The sequence below is a fragment of the Pteronotus mesoamericanus genome, unplaced genomic scaffold (assembly GCF_021234165.1).
Source record: "Pteronotus mesoamericanus isolate MK-2021 breed Mesoamerican mustached bat unplaced genomic scaffold, CSHL_Meso_final contig_182, whole genome shotgun sequence".
Taxonomy (NCBI): Eukaryota; Metazoa; Chordata; class Mammalia; order Chiroptera; family Mormoopidae; genus Pteronotus; species Pteronotus mesoamericanus.
In genome coordinates, this window is record NW_026555078.1 from 20,178,946 (window position 1) to 20,192,084 (window position 13,139).

General features: G+C 37.3%; 1 protein-coding gene across 1 annotated transcript in view; it reads right to left on the minus strand.

The window, feature by feature from the left end:
* SIPA1L1 (signal induced proliferation associated 1 like 1) overlaps positions 1-13,139 on the minus strand; it is a 312,113-nt gene that overhangs the window by 163,777 nt on the left and 135,197 nt on the right. The window contains exon 4 of the mRNA XM_054567334.1: positions 4,542-4,604. The gene's annotated coding sequence lies outside the window, so the exon portion shown is untranslated. The remainder of the gene's footprint in view (positions 1-4,541; positions 4,605-13,139) is intronic.

Sequence of the window (13,139 nt, forward strand, 5' to 3'; positions counted from 1 at the left end):
AGAAAGGGGAGAAAAGGATATAAAAAGTCCATTCTAAATAGGAAAGATAACAATGAAGGACAAGTTAAAATAAGCAAAATAAAGACAATACAAACTTCTAGAAGTTCCTTCTACCTCAAAAGTGCTGTGGAGGGTTAAGGCAGCAAGATAGCCCCAGGACTCCCCTTTCTGAGAGACATGGTGGAAGGGGATGAACTGGAGCCAGAAGACAGGCAGCAGTCACCTCCTTCTTCACAAAGACAAGGTTACCAGGTATGGAGAGGACTGTTGTAACACAGACTCGCAAAACTGGAACTGCTTATAGATGTCAGATAACCTGCTTTGCATTCTATCTAGAGAAGACATTTGCTTTCACAGACATGTACCTACTCTCTAAAATACTTTAAAACTCAAAGAACAAGTCTCCCTTTCTAATTCCCTCAATCAGAATAGAGAGTAGAAAACGTTTAATAGCATTCTAGATAATCTGTGCCAGTTTAGATGATTCATGCATTGCTTTCCCAGACTAAATGGTCTATAGCCAGCACTCTCAAGTCAACAAGAGTGCGGAGAGCAGGACCTAATTATGATCTGAGTCACTGTCTACAAGCTCCCTCAGCCCAGGGGGCTATCCCCCACAAAGGCACCCTTTCATTTTGAGGTATAAAAACAAGCCAAGTCTACAAATCCCTTTATATAAAAAAAATAAATTAAGAAGACCTCATTCCACAAGAAACAAGACAATATCAGTTTACTGAATTCATTTTTTAAAGAAAAATTTTAAAAAGGCCTTTCTCTTTAAAAGTACCCATAACACTGAAGTTTTTAAAAGAAAATGGGTATAAGACATATTACAGTATTATAGCTTAAATATCTTAAATTTCTCATGTCTGTATTTAGCCTGATGCACAAAATTACTTACGACCTTGATTTTGGTTATATCCCAATGGGAGAGATTTAGTAACTCTTCATAGCAGCCTCATTGATTAAGTGTTTCAACTTGATGGCTATAATATTCTAACATTGGCAACATTTAAATTTAAGATCCTGGGTCCACACTTAGAAGAGAAAAAACCCCTAAAGATAAGTAACGCTTAAATAAAATTTTAAAAACAGACAACAACAACAACAACAAAGCATGCACAAAGCACAAAAAACTAAGTTAGGTTTCAACAAAAGATGTTTCTGTTTCCCTTCTTGTAATATAGATACAATATATATGAATCAAGGGTTAAAAATTTTTTGCCTTCACTTGTTCATATGTTAAACATTTAAGCAAAGATAACACTCTGAAAAAAAAGAGAAAAAGAAATCCTCTTTTGATTGTCATCATTCTTTCTCTGGCAATTTATCAATAATGATGTTCCCCAAATGAAAGAATTAATGATCTCTGAATGGAAATGACTACTCAGTTTCCAGTTCCAACAACAACATTCCAAACAAGAACAAGGGGTAGTAAGACTTCTCCAACAGCAAAAAAAGAAAAAGAAAGAGAGAAAGAGAGAAAGAGAGAAAGAAAGAAAGAAAGAAAGAAAGAAAGAAAGAAAGAAAGAAAGAAAGAAAGAAAGAAAGAAAGAAAGAAAGAAAAGAAAGAAAAAGAAACAAAAAGTTTTTCAAATGCTGAAGTTAAACAACTTAAAATACATTTCAGACAAGAATAATACAAAAGTATCTCCAAGGCTCACACTGGGGCACAAAAGGAAATGACAATACAGCAAAAATTTCTGAGATTTCCAAGTGACTGAGATATTGAGGAAAAGCAGAGTTTGCCACCCCAAAATATACCTTTTGGGATGTTGACTATTTTAAACTGGTTATTTTTTAAGAAACAGAAGACTCAGAACCTTTACCCTGCCTTCTAACTGCCTAAAAGAATTTAGACAGAGAACTTGCTTCAGGAAGGAAAATATCATCACAGATAACTAACTATAGTTTGATATAAACTAGTATGTGACAGGGAGGAACCCAGCAAAGCCTTTTTGATCAAAGTCCTGTGTCCCATTAAGCACGGTCCAGCAAACATTTACTTATGAAATATTTGTTTTCTATCTCCATGTGAATTACTTTCCTCCCATTTGAAGTCCCAAACCACAACTCCCCTCCCACCCCCCAGATGGCAAATAAGCCTTATCTGCCTATCTGTCCTCAAGTCTCATGGTCATATAGAACCCCTACATGTACACATGTAATAAATTTGGTCATTTTCACCCTGGCCATGTAGCTGAGTTACTTGGAGCATTGTTCCATACATCAAAAGGTCCTGGGCAGGGCACATACCTAGGTTGTGGGTCTGATCCCCAGTTGCGGCACATATGGGAGGCAACCAATCGATATTTGTCTCTCATACTGATTGTTCCTCTCTTTTCTCCCCCGACCTTTCATCAATAAACATATCCTCAGTTGAGGATAAATAAATAAATAAATTTGGTCATTTTCTCCTGTTAATCTGTCTCATGTTAATTAATTAGTCCAGCCAGAAGAACTTAAAAGGGTAGGAGAAAAAGTATTTTTCCTCCCCCATAGTTTTGGCAAGCCAGCCTGGGGACTTTACTGGCTGGACACTGTTCACTTTGGGAATTTGATTATTAGTCTAGCCAGAGGAACTTAGAAGGGTAGAAGTAAAATTATTTTCTCCTCTCCCACAGTCCTATGCTTCCATGCTTCACAGTCTACCCATAGGAGTAAATGTTCCTTTTATAACCAGCACAAGGAAAAAACTGACAAATTTAGAAAGCACAGAAGTAAATTCTGTAGGTGTGATAACTAATTGTCAGAGTGCAGAAAAACGCATAGATTTGCCTAAGTTTGCCACAGGCAAGCATATGACCACAGAAGGAATAGAGCTATTTAAATCAAAAAAGCAACCAAAAGCTCATTGATGACACCACTGGTCTAAAAGTGTTCTGCAGGTGCCAGACTTGCACGGGAGTGCAGATCAGGCACAAAAAGGGAACCCAGAGCTGACCAAGCACCAGATTCCAGAAGATAAGATAAAAGGCTGTCAGTATGTTGATTAAACTCATCAAACACTTAAAATCTAACACTTTTCAATACAGATCACTGAGATGCCTAGTAACCAATCTTTGCACAAATATCTGAGAATAAATTTATAGCCTCTTTCTGTGATCCTGAATTTATTTTAAACTGAGATTTTGAACAAGTCACATAGTATCTACATTGCCTGAAGTTTAAAACATGCAAAAATCATGCTACACATGTGTGATAAAAGGACAAACAAAAACATGAGGAGAATAAAGACCAAAACCAGGACAGCGCTTCCTCAGTAGCAGAAAAATGGCACTGTCGTTAGGGAGGCGTCCCTGGGTTTTCAATTGTTCTGGAGAACTGGTAAATACTTCATTTCTCTGATGTTTGTGAGAAGGCACCTATGGATGTTTGTTACAGTAGTTTTTATGTAGGTTTTATATTTGCAATATTCATATTAACTTTTGAAAAGCAAACAAAGCATTAGAAGTTTGGGTACAGACTTCCCTAAGAACAGGTCCACACTGCTAAATACACACCTGTACAAGGGGCTGATTTGTCAGACATAGTCCAAAACCCCTCAGCATTCATAGCCCAAGTGGGCTGATTAAAAGGAAACACCTCCAAGGGGCGGGGGGGGGGGGGGGAATCTAAAAGCGATACATTTTATTCTCCTGTCTTTGAATACCAAACGACTACCTGTTAACTGTTAAGTGTGAAGAGTGTGCCAGTCAACAGCAACACATCCTGCCAGTTTAATTTAACGGTACTATTTTGCCTCACTTTGCAATTACTCCCACATTACCCAGGGAAAAACTAATGGATTACTAAAAATAAAATGGAAATTAAGTGAATCATTTGGGATGTCTTGGCTCCCAATGTAAACTGGCTTCAACAAAAAGGAAGTGTATTGGCTCAAAAGCTTGGACTTCTGGAGGAGAGACAGGCTCCAGGGCTGGCTTCTCTGTCCTCCACTTTGTGTGGCTTCTTGCTCAGCCTGCAGGGACACCAGACCTCACACTGGCACAAAACAACATCCAGAAGATCAGAGAGGCAGGCTCTCCCTGTAGCTCTGTTAATTGGAAGACTTGTGCCAGAAACTTCTGGCAAGGCTGCCTTGGAGTGTCATAGGGTAGGACAAAATTACTGGACTATTCCTGAAACTATCCCTCTGGACAGGTAATGCCCCACACTAGCTGGTGTTTTGTCCATGATGCGTCGATAGGATTATGGGATAGGATTGCCTGTAATCATAGGGCCCACGCTGGAGCTTCAGTAAGTCCTCCAACTCCATAACATAGGGAATCAATTGGATATATGACATGGTTCCAACCCTAATATCCGCTCTGCTAGTATCTGCAGGGAATAGCCTGAACAAGACCATGTTTATCTCGATCACAATATATATGTATATATGGCTAAAGATTCAAGAAGCAGATGACCAAATGAATTGACCTCTTTGGGAAAAGTAGATTTTGAAAACTTTGTTTCTAAATATCCACTGCTCCAATGAGAAATTTAAAGGCAAAGCACATTTTAAAGAAGGTGGGTCACAGCAAGTATGGTGTAGTACTTACTATAGTCTTGTGCCATGGCTACAGGAATTTTGACAATTAGCATCCACAGTAATAATGTATAACCTGAAAAAAAACAACCAGAAATAAAAAGTCAAAAATAGTTTAAAATAGAAAAAAGTTAAGTACACAAGAAATTTCACTAAACTAAAACAGGTGTATAACAAAAGTTTTATCTTTTTAAAAGGCAAACCAGTCTTTTAAAAGTAAGCAGTTGCACTTAAATTAGAAATTAGAAGAAGTATCTGTAGTATTTGAGTATCTCTAAATATTTTCAAGTTTAAATCATCTGTGTCTACTGTAGATCTACCCACCAAAACACAAAACAAACAAAATGCATTTGAATCAAGTAATACTGTCCTGAAATGCTATTTATAAAATTGAAACAAAAACAGAATTATTAAATTGACCTCAAAAATCATGTAGTCTAACCCTACAACATGTATCTACTATATTCCATTTGATGCAACCTAAAATTAGATAAATCAGCTTCAGTTTCTAAATTTCTAATCTCAGGGATTTGAGGAAATAATAGTTCTCAAAAAAATACACATATCTGATTCAATATTTGACACTGTATCTTAATAAAATCTTTGACTATTCGGCATGGATACAGAATGCTAAAGAAACACACCACAGAATTGTAAGACGCTAGAATGGTTTTTAATATTCAAAAATGAAAGATAAAAACTTTGTCTCTACTCAGATGCCAGGACAAATAAAAATAGAGCAAATCACACTCTTAATTAAGCAGGACTTAAGTATTTAAAAATCGATGGATGCGGTGGTGTTCCCGGGGATAGTGCATCTTGACAAGACTGAGGGCAGCCACGGTCAATGCGTCCACACATACCAGTTTCACTTCCCTCAGTGTATGAAAGATTCACCCATGTTGTTGGCTTTAAAGTTTGCAGGGGAAGAAAAAACTTCCTCTACCCTCTCAGGTTCAGATCCTGGGGGCATGCAAATTAAACTGACAAAGAAATTAATAGGAGAAAAGGCATTATGTCTTTATGGATGTTAACATTTTTACATGCAAAAGGATATCACAGAAAAGAAGTAAAAACTCAAGGAGGCAGTTGGACCCAAGGACTTATATGCCCTTTTAACAAAGGGCAATTGCTTTCAGAGGAGTGACTAGGCACAGGAAAAGGTATGGATTCCTAAGGATGATAAATTGTGGTAAGATAAATAGGAAAGGTATGGCAGATGAGAACTGGTTAGTAAGATTTGTTATGCAGACTCAATTTCTGGTGTTAAAAAGTCATCCTCCTCTTCCTGGTTTGGAAGATGGGTGTACCTTTAAAAATGAAAATGTATGCTGCTTTCAGGCAGATAGAAGAAAGGCCGTTTCTCAATTTCCTGATCCCATCGGGTTCAAAAAAATAAAAACACCTTAAAAAATAAAGACGCAAGTAAGAATAAAGATATTTTCCATACGTACGTCCTCCAAAGGACTCATAGAGAATACATAAAGAATTCACACAAAGCAGTAGAAAGGGACAACTGTCAATAAGCATGCGAAAAGGTGCTCAACCTCAATCACTGCCAAGGAAATACACATTAAAACCGCAGTGACAGAAAATTACATACTGATCAAAATGACTAAAAGTGAAAATCTGAGGACATGAAGTCTTAGGGTCTGGAGCAACTCAGCTCTCACACACTGCTAGCGGGAGTGTGAACTGGGAAACTGCTCAGCAGCACCTAATAAAGCAGAGCGTAAATGCACACTGTGGCCCAGCAAGGCCCTCCTAGGGAAACGCCTGGCAGGAATGCACACACAGATACAGCAGCCCTCAACACGTACACAGTAATGTCCAAAGAAGCCAAAACTCAGTAACACATAAATTGTAGAGCATTCATATAACTGAATACGACATATCAGGGGTCAGTCAGCTTTTTTCTGCAAAGGATCAGATCGTAAATATTTCTGGCTATAGTCCCCGTGCCCTGTTGCAAGTATTCAGCTCTGCCTTTGGAGCTAGAAAACAGCCACCAAGAGTATGTAAATAAGTGGGTGTGGCTTCCAATAAAACCTATTTACAAAAACAGGCAGCCAGCACAAGCTGTAGTTTCACTGTTACAGAGTAATAAATATAAATGGACTATACTTAATGCAACAACACAAATGAATCTCACAAACACAATATTGAAAGTATAGTATATGATGCCACTTTATAAAGTTCAAAAATAGGTAAAACTACTTAAGTTAGGACAGTAGTTACCTTTGAGTGTGAGTGGATAGCAGAGACCAGGATGTGGAGTAAGGGGGAATTCTGGCGGGCCAGTGGTGCTGGATTCCCTGATTTGAGTGGTGGTTTCATGATTATGTTCAATTTGGGAAAACTTATCAAGTGTTCACTTAGGACTCGCTTGTCTTTACATGTATTACGCTTGCATAAAAAAGTAAAATATTTTCATTTGTTTAATAAACAAAGAATACAGGCCAATTCTGTAAGTGGGTCCTTTCTCATAGCTCACTCTCCCTGGACATCAAACAGTCTGATGCACCAGCCAGCCAGCACCCCAGCAGAGCACGACCAAGAAGGCTCCTCCCTTTGTTGACCGCCACGCATGCACTGCAACTGAGCCTCTCTGCTCTGAACTCCAGGTAGGACTTCAGAGACTTGGATGTGATTAGATGGAACACCCCAGAATGTCCGGCAGAGGACGCAGTACTGAGGGGCGAGGAAAGGAACAGGCGGTGGATTAAGAGACTGGTGGAAATAAGCCCCTACATTTTAACATAATCTGCTGAATAATCAATACAGACTAGAAAGTAACACAAACAGCTTAAAAACACAGTTTGGAAGGTCGCTGAACTTGCAGGGTGGACAAAAATAATGACATTTTAAAAGCTGACTAGGGTTTTTACATGACTGTTGAAGGGATTTATTTCCAGTACGATTTCTTCTAATCTAACAGATTAAGTGGGCAGAAAATTTCAGCTTTTCAAGTGAGGAAGCAACCCTGATAGATACAATGGTCTTGGCTTTCTAGGCCTGCGTATTTTAAACCATTTCTATACCTTGATGTCACCTTGTCCTGTATACTGTGTCTAAAATTTAATTGAATATTGTAAGTTTCCAGGGGTCATAAGAAACCATTACATTACCAGGGTTATGCCCAAATATATTAGGAGTGACAGAAAATGTGAAAATTCTAATGACAACAAGTTAATGGGCATCACATTATATGGATTCACATATGAGTGTGAGCTTATATCATGAGTGAAATAAAGAGCAAGGAGTAAAGAATAAATGAAAAGAACTGAAATCCATTCCCTATCTGCATTTACTGCACAACTGATATGTGTGAGAAATTGAACTAGATGCAAACATATACCTATGCATCAATAATTTAAGTTGTCATAAAAATTACACAAAATTACAAGTGCTATGGGGAGAATTACTGTTAATAAATGTAGGAGAAGTGAGAGGAGGCCCAGGAAAGGAAATCTTCACATAGTATGTAAGAACTAAAATGGGTTTTGAATAATTAACGATAAGCAAGGTAACAGGGAATAGACCATCATCCCAAGCACAGAGAGTGAATGGCATGAATAAACCAGTCGAGTTTGAGGAATAACAAAAAATCTGAGGCGGCCAGAACACGGTGTACAAGAACAACCTAAAATGGAGGTGATAGAGGGACTTGACGATTACACTAAGTATGAATTTTATTTTATAGGCATTATGGAGCCATGGGGGTAGGAATTAAGAGGAATGAGAATAGAACACAGAAAGAGAGAGGAAGTGAAAGTTCTCCAAATATATCTTCTTGTGTAGTTTTGACATTTATAGCCATGGAAACATTTCACAAAATTTAAAAAGTAAATAATCAAAATCAACCAGTATCTGGGGTTAACTCAAAATGAAACACAACCAGAAAAAAATGAATTACATTACCAATGCACAACGTCACCACACTTACAGGAATGCAGTAAAAAAAAAAGTAGCCTAACTAGTATCTTGACTATGTATTCTGAAGCTAGAGACAAAACAAATAAAGGAAAAAGGCCAGAATGAACTCTATGATGTTGGACTTGAATCACAGATATCATGATTTTTAATATATATTTCCATAGATGACAGAGACATATAGATAGATGTAGGTACAGGTATATATAATATATACACATCCTAGTTCTGTCCTCTGAGGGAACCCAGAGCAATGATACCCTATAGCAATGAGTACACCTGACAGCCAGATATTGGTTTCTAAACATTGCCTTCTGATAATTAAGACAGAGAGAGAGAGAACTACTTAGAGAAATGTCTAGTTGCAAAGCTGGAGTAGGGAAAGGATCAGATGAACCTGGGACATCTTAAATATGAGAAAATAAGAAAGGGCTCAAAAAAGATGAGGACTTATCAAAAGGACACAAGACTTAACCTGAAGGGGTCAAATCTGGGACAATTTGAGAAATAAAAAAATTCATTAATAGATTATAACACATAGGATAAAACAAACATCCATGAGTCCATACTGATAAAAATAAATACCTGAATACTTAAATAAATGGGGGAAGAAAGATGAAATTTAATCCATACTCCACTCTTTATATAAATCAATTCCATGTTAAGATTCTATAAATCAATTCCATGTTAAGATTCTAAAACCTTTAGTAGACGAGCAAACCATACTTTGTGGCCTCAGAATAGGTTAACAATACAAAGAAGAAAAAGAAACACTGCATTAAAATAAAGAAGTTCTGTTCTTTAAAAGACATCATAAAGAAAATAAAATATAAATTAGAAAATATATAACCCATAAAATATAAGATCTAGAATATATCTCTTATAAATTTATAAGGAAGACAATCCAAGAGAAAAATGGACATTGTTATAAAAGAAAAGAAAATGCAAAAGGTCCTTAAATACAGGAAATAATACTTAGTTTCTTTGATAATTAGAGAAATACAAATAAAAAGCACCTTTACACACCTTCCAGCTTAGCTAAGTTTAAAAAGTCAAACCATGTCAAGCGTGTGGCAAAGCTGTGGAGCAATGGAGACGTCAGAACGTCAAACTCCGGTGAGAGTTGTACAATGGCACCATCACTTTGAAAATCATCAAGTATGAGTATAACCTACCAGCAAGCAATTCCACTGCTAAGTTTATGGTCACAACTGTCAATTATTCATAACCACACAAAACGGCAAACAACCCAAATTCCAAGAGGAGAATAGAAAATATATGGTTTGCAGCAAAATCAATGAACTCTGATACTAAATTCAACAGTGTGAAAAAATTCAAGAGGACAATATCCCTAAATACTTTTCCAGAAAAAATTAGGTATGATCTAAAATTTTAAAAATTAGATAACAAACTCACTGAAGGCTGGCTCAATTCTTCACAATAGCCATTAAAAGCTTCCCATAGTTTTATGTTTGGTATTGTGAGTGTTTCCAAGACAGATAAATGAGTCCTCCAAGGGATAATAACATAATCCTTTATAGCTCTGAATACAATATTGAGCCAAACACTAGGTTAAACAAAACTGTAGTTCTCATTTGCTATTTTAAACAGACGGCACTTAAATTCCCAAAGTCTAAGTACAACACTTGAAAAAGCCTCATCCACATTGGAGCTTTTCAAAAGGAAAAAAAGTATTTAAAGACCCCCAAAATCTGTTATTTTGTTAGCCGGCTACCACAACACAAGGTGTAATTGCTTCTCTTAGGCTCATACCAATTGACTTTGGATTTGTTTAAAAGTACATTTTATAGAGACATAAAATTATATATATTTTCTACCAAAAACTGTGTATGTATAAACCTGTAAACAGCTTTTCAAATCAATACAGCTGGATTAAAACCACAACCTTCACGTGAGCAGAGGTGCTCACAGCTGTACCCTCACCCTCTCACCGCGACGGGTCCCGTCGTCATCCTTTATCTGCCGAGTGCACTCGCCCAGCCTGGGTCAGAGTGAGAGGCGCTCAGGAGCCTACCAGCCACCCTCGGGGCAAAGGCTCCTCACATCATGTAAAGTCAACAAATTTTCACAACTGGGAAAAGCATAAACTGTGTATTTAAATTTGGCATCAAAGACACAATTTTTCTTGATTTTAATGTTATATAATAGTGTCCAGAATGTAGAATAGCATGGTCCATATTTTATATAGGTAGGAGTATGTACAAAATCTTTACAGCAGATGGTAAATTACATAAAGACATCAAGTGACAGTTCTGGCTGATTCAGCTCTAATTCATTTTGTTTGCTTTCTAACAGCACTATTTTAAAAAGAGCAGTTCCATGGTCCATAGAACAGGTTTCTATTTTAAGCAGAAGTGACAATCTTTACTTACGTAAGAGGCAAATTATATGGGTTAACAGAAGAAATGAACTGCAATGGAATACACTAGAGATACATTAAGGGAAACCATTAGTTTTCATTCTCAAGGGTATGTACTAAATGTATCAGTCTAACAGTCATTGAATTTATTAAGCCATAATTTTGCTACACAAATTCTCCATTCTTTTTCTTTTTTTTTCAGAGCACACTGAGTAATCAGAAGGCAGTGTTTGCTTTCCTCTCTACAGTAACAACTGTGCATTTGGCCTGAATTCTAAATAACCAGGATCTTTATGAAATTTTTGAAATTCAGCCAATATACAGATCTTTTCACTAAAAATAAGCATGAAGCAAACAGGCTCAATTCATAACTGTCATATTTACTCAAATGGGAGACCATTCTTCTCAGACGAGTTGGTTAAACATGCAAAGACCTCACTATCACCGTACATGCTCTTCTGTCACTAAAAACAATATTGTTGTAAAGAACTTCCAGCATGAATTGGATGCTTGATGACTTGGGTGTCTATGGCCTAAAATCTACTGATATAATATTTAACCTATCAGATAGTGTCTTTCTACATTGGTTAAGACTACACGCTAGGTGTCATGATTGGTTTTATATGTTAACTTGGCTAGGCTATAGTTCTCAGTTACTTAATCAAATATTGATACTAACCTAGATGTTGCTATGAAGGTATTTTGTAGCTGTAATTAACAGTAACAAATCAGTACCCTCAATAACGTGGGTGGGCCTCATCTGATCAGTTGAAGGCCTTCATCTCAAAGACTAAGGTTTCCTATAGAAAAAGAAATTCTACCTCAAGACTCGAGCATCAACTTGTATATTCCTAGTGGTCCTGTTAATCTAGAGAATATGGATTACTACACTAGGCAAAATGGGAATCCCACTATGAATTTTACAGGTTTTTAAATTTAAAGTCATACAAGCAAGGAAATGCCTTAATTTAATTCAATTTTCACCTGGGGATACAAAGGCATCACGAACTACCAAAGGACCATACCCAATGGCTGAGATACTCTCTGACTAACTAAAAAACACTCAACTGTGAGATGTGCACCACAGTATCAGTACAAGAAAAATGCTGAGGGAAGAACTGGGGAACGTTAGTGCTAACTTGGGGTCTGGGAGGGCAGGCGGGCAGGTGGGAAATCAGGCGACACAAACAGAAAACGCCACACCTGAGCGGAGCTGTCCAGGTAAAAACCTACTGGTCTAAGCTTTTTATGCTAACAATGTTTCAGCTCTTACTATGTCCCAGGTGTTTCACCTCAACTCTCCCATCTGATTGGTCACAACAATATTAAGTGGTAGATGCTATTACTTATCCCTAATTCTCAGGAAGGATACGAGAGTTAGAGACATAATTCTATAAGGTGACACAGCTACTAAGTAGTAGTAGAACCCAATTTTGAACACAGGCTTTGAGTTGAGTTACTAGACTATCTGCTCCCCGAATAGTATTTCCCAGGAGGAACAGGGCAAAAATATTCCAAATCAAAAACCCTTATGAACAATGAGCAGTGTCATAGATGTATCAAAAGTAAATGGCAAATTGTATTTTAGATCTGTACAGAGAAGGGATTAAAGGGAAACAACATGAACAGAAATAGAAAAAGCAAAACCATACAAAAAGAAAAGATGTTTTGGTCAAAACTGTTAACACCCTACAAATTTACCTTTTCGTCCCCCCTCCTATCTCAATCAATTTAATAAGAAATGTAAAAATACATATAAATTTCCAGAAATACAGGCAATCCCAGTACAGATGACATCAGCAGACCAGAGGAGTGAGAAATTCTAAGAAATTGAAAGCATTTAGATTGAAGACAAAACTCAACAGATCTCAAAGACCAATAACCCCTTAGAAATGAGGCTAGACCTCCAAAAAACTTCTTCCTAGCAGAACCTAGAAAAAACTAACAACTGTGTCAGCAGAAGAAACGTATCATGGATGGTAAACCCGGTAATTAAAGAACATCATACCCACATCAGTCCCTTCTGTCTCTGTGACAAGCTATGGGTGATATTAGCCCTTACATTAAAGCCACGAGAAATACCAGAGTGATCCTTGGAACAAGACAAACTGGACAATGTTCCAGATAACTTATAACTTACAGTTTACCTGCACTCAGACATCAAGGAACCCACGCATCTTATGGGAAAATCCACCCCACCCAATATGGCCTGCTTACCTGCCATGGCTCCTACAAATCGAACCCCATAGGCACTGCAGGTGAACAGAATCTCTACAACACTGATTTCAACCTTTTGGT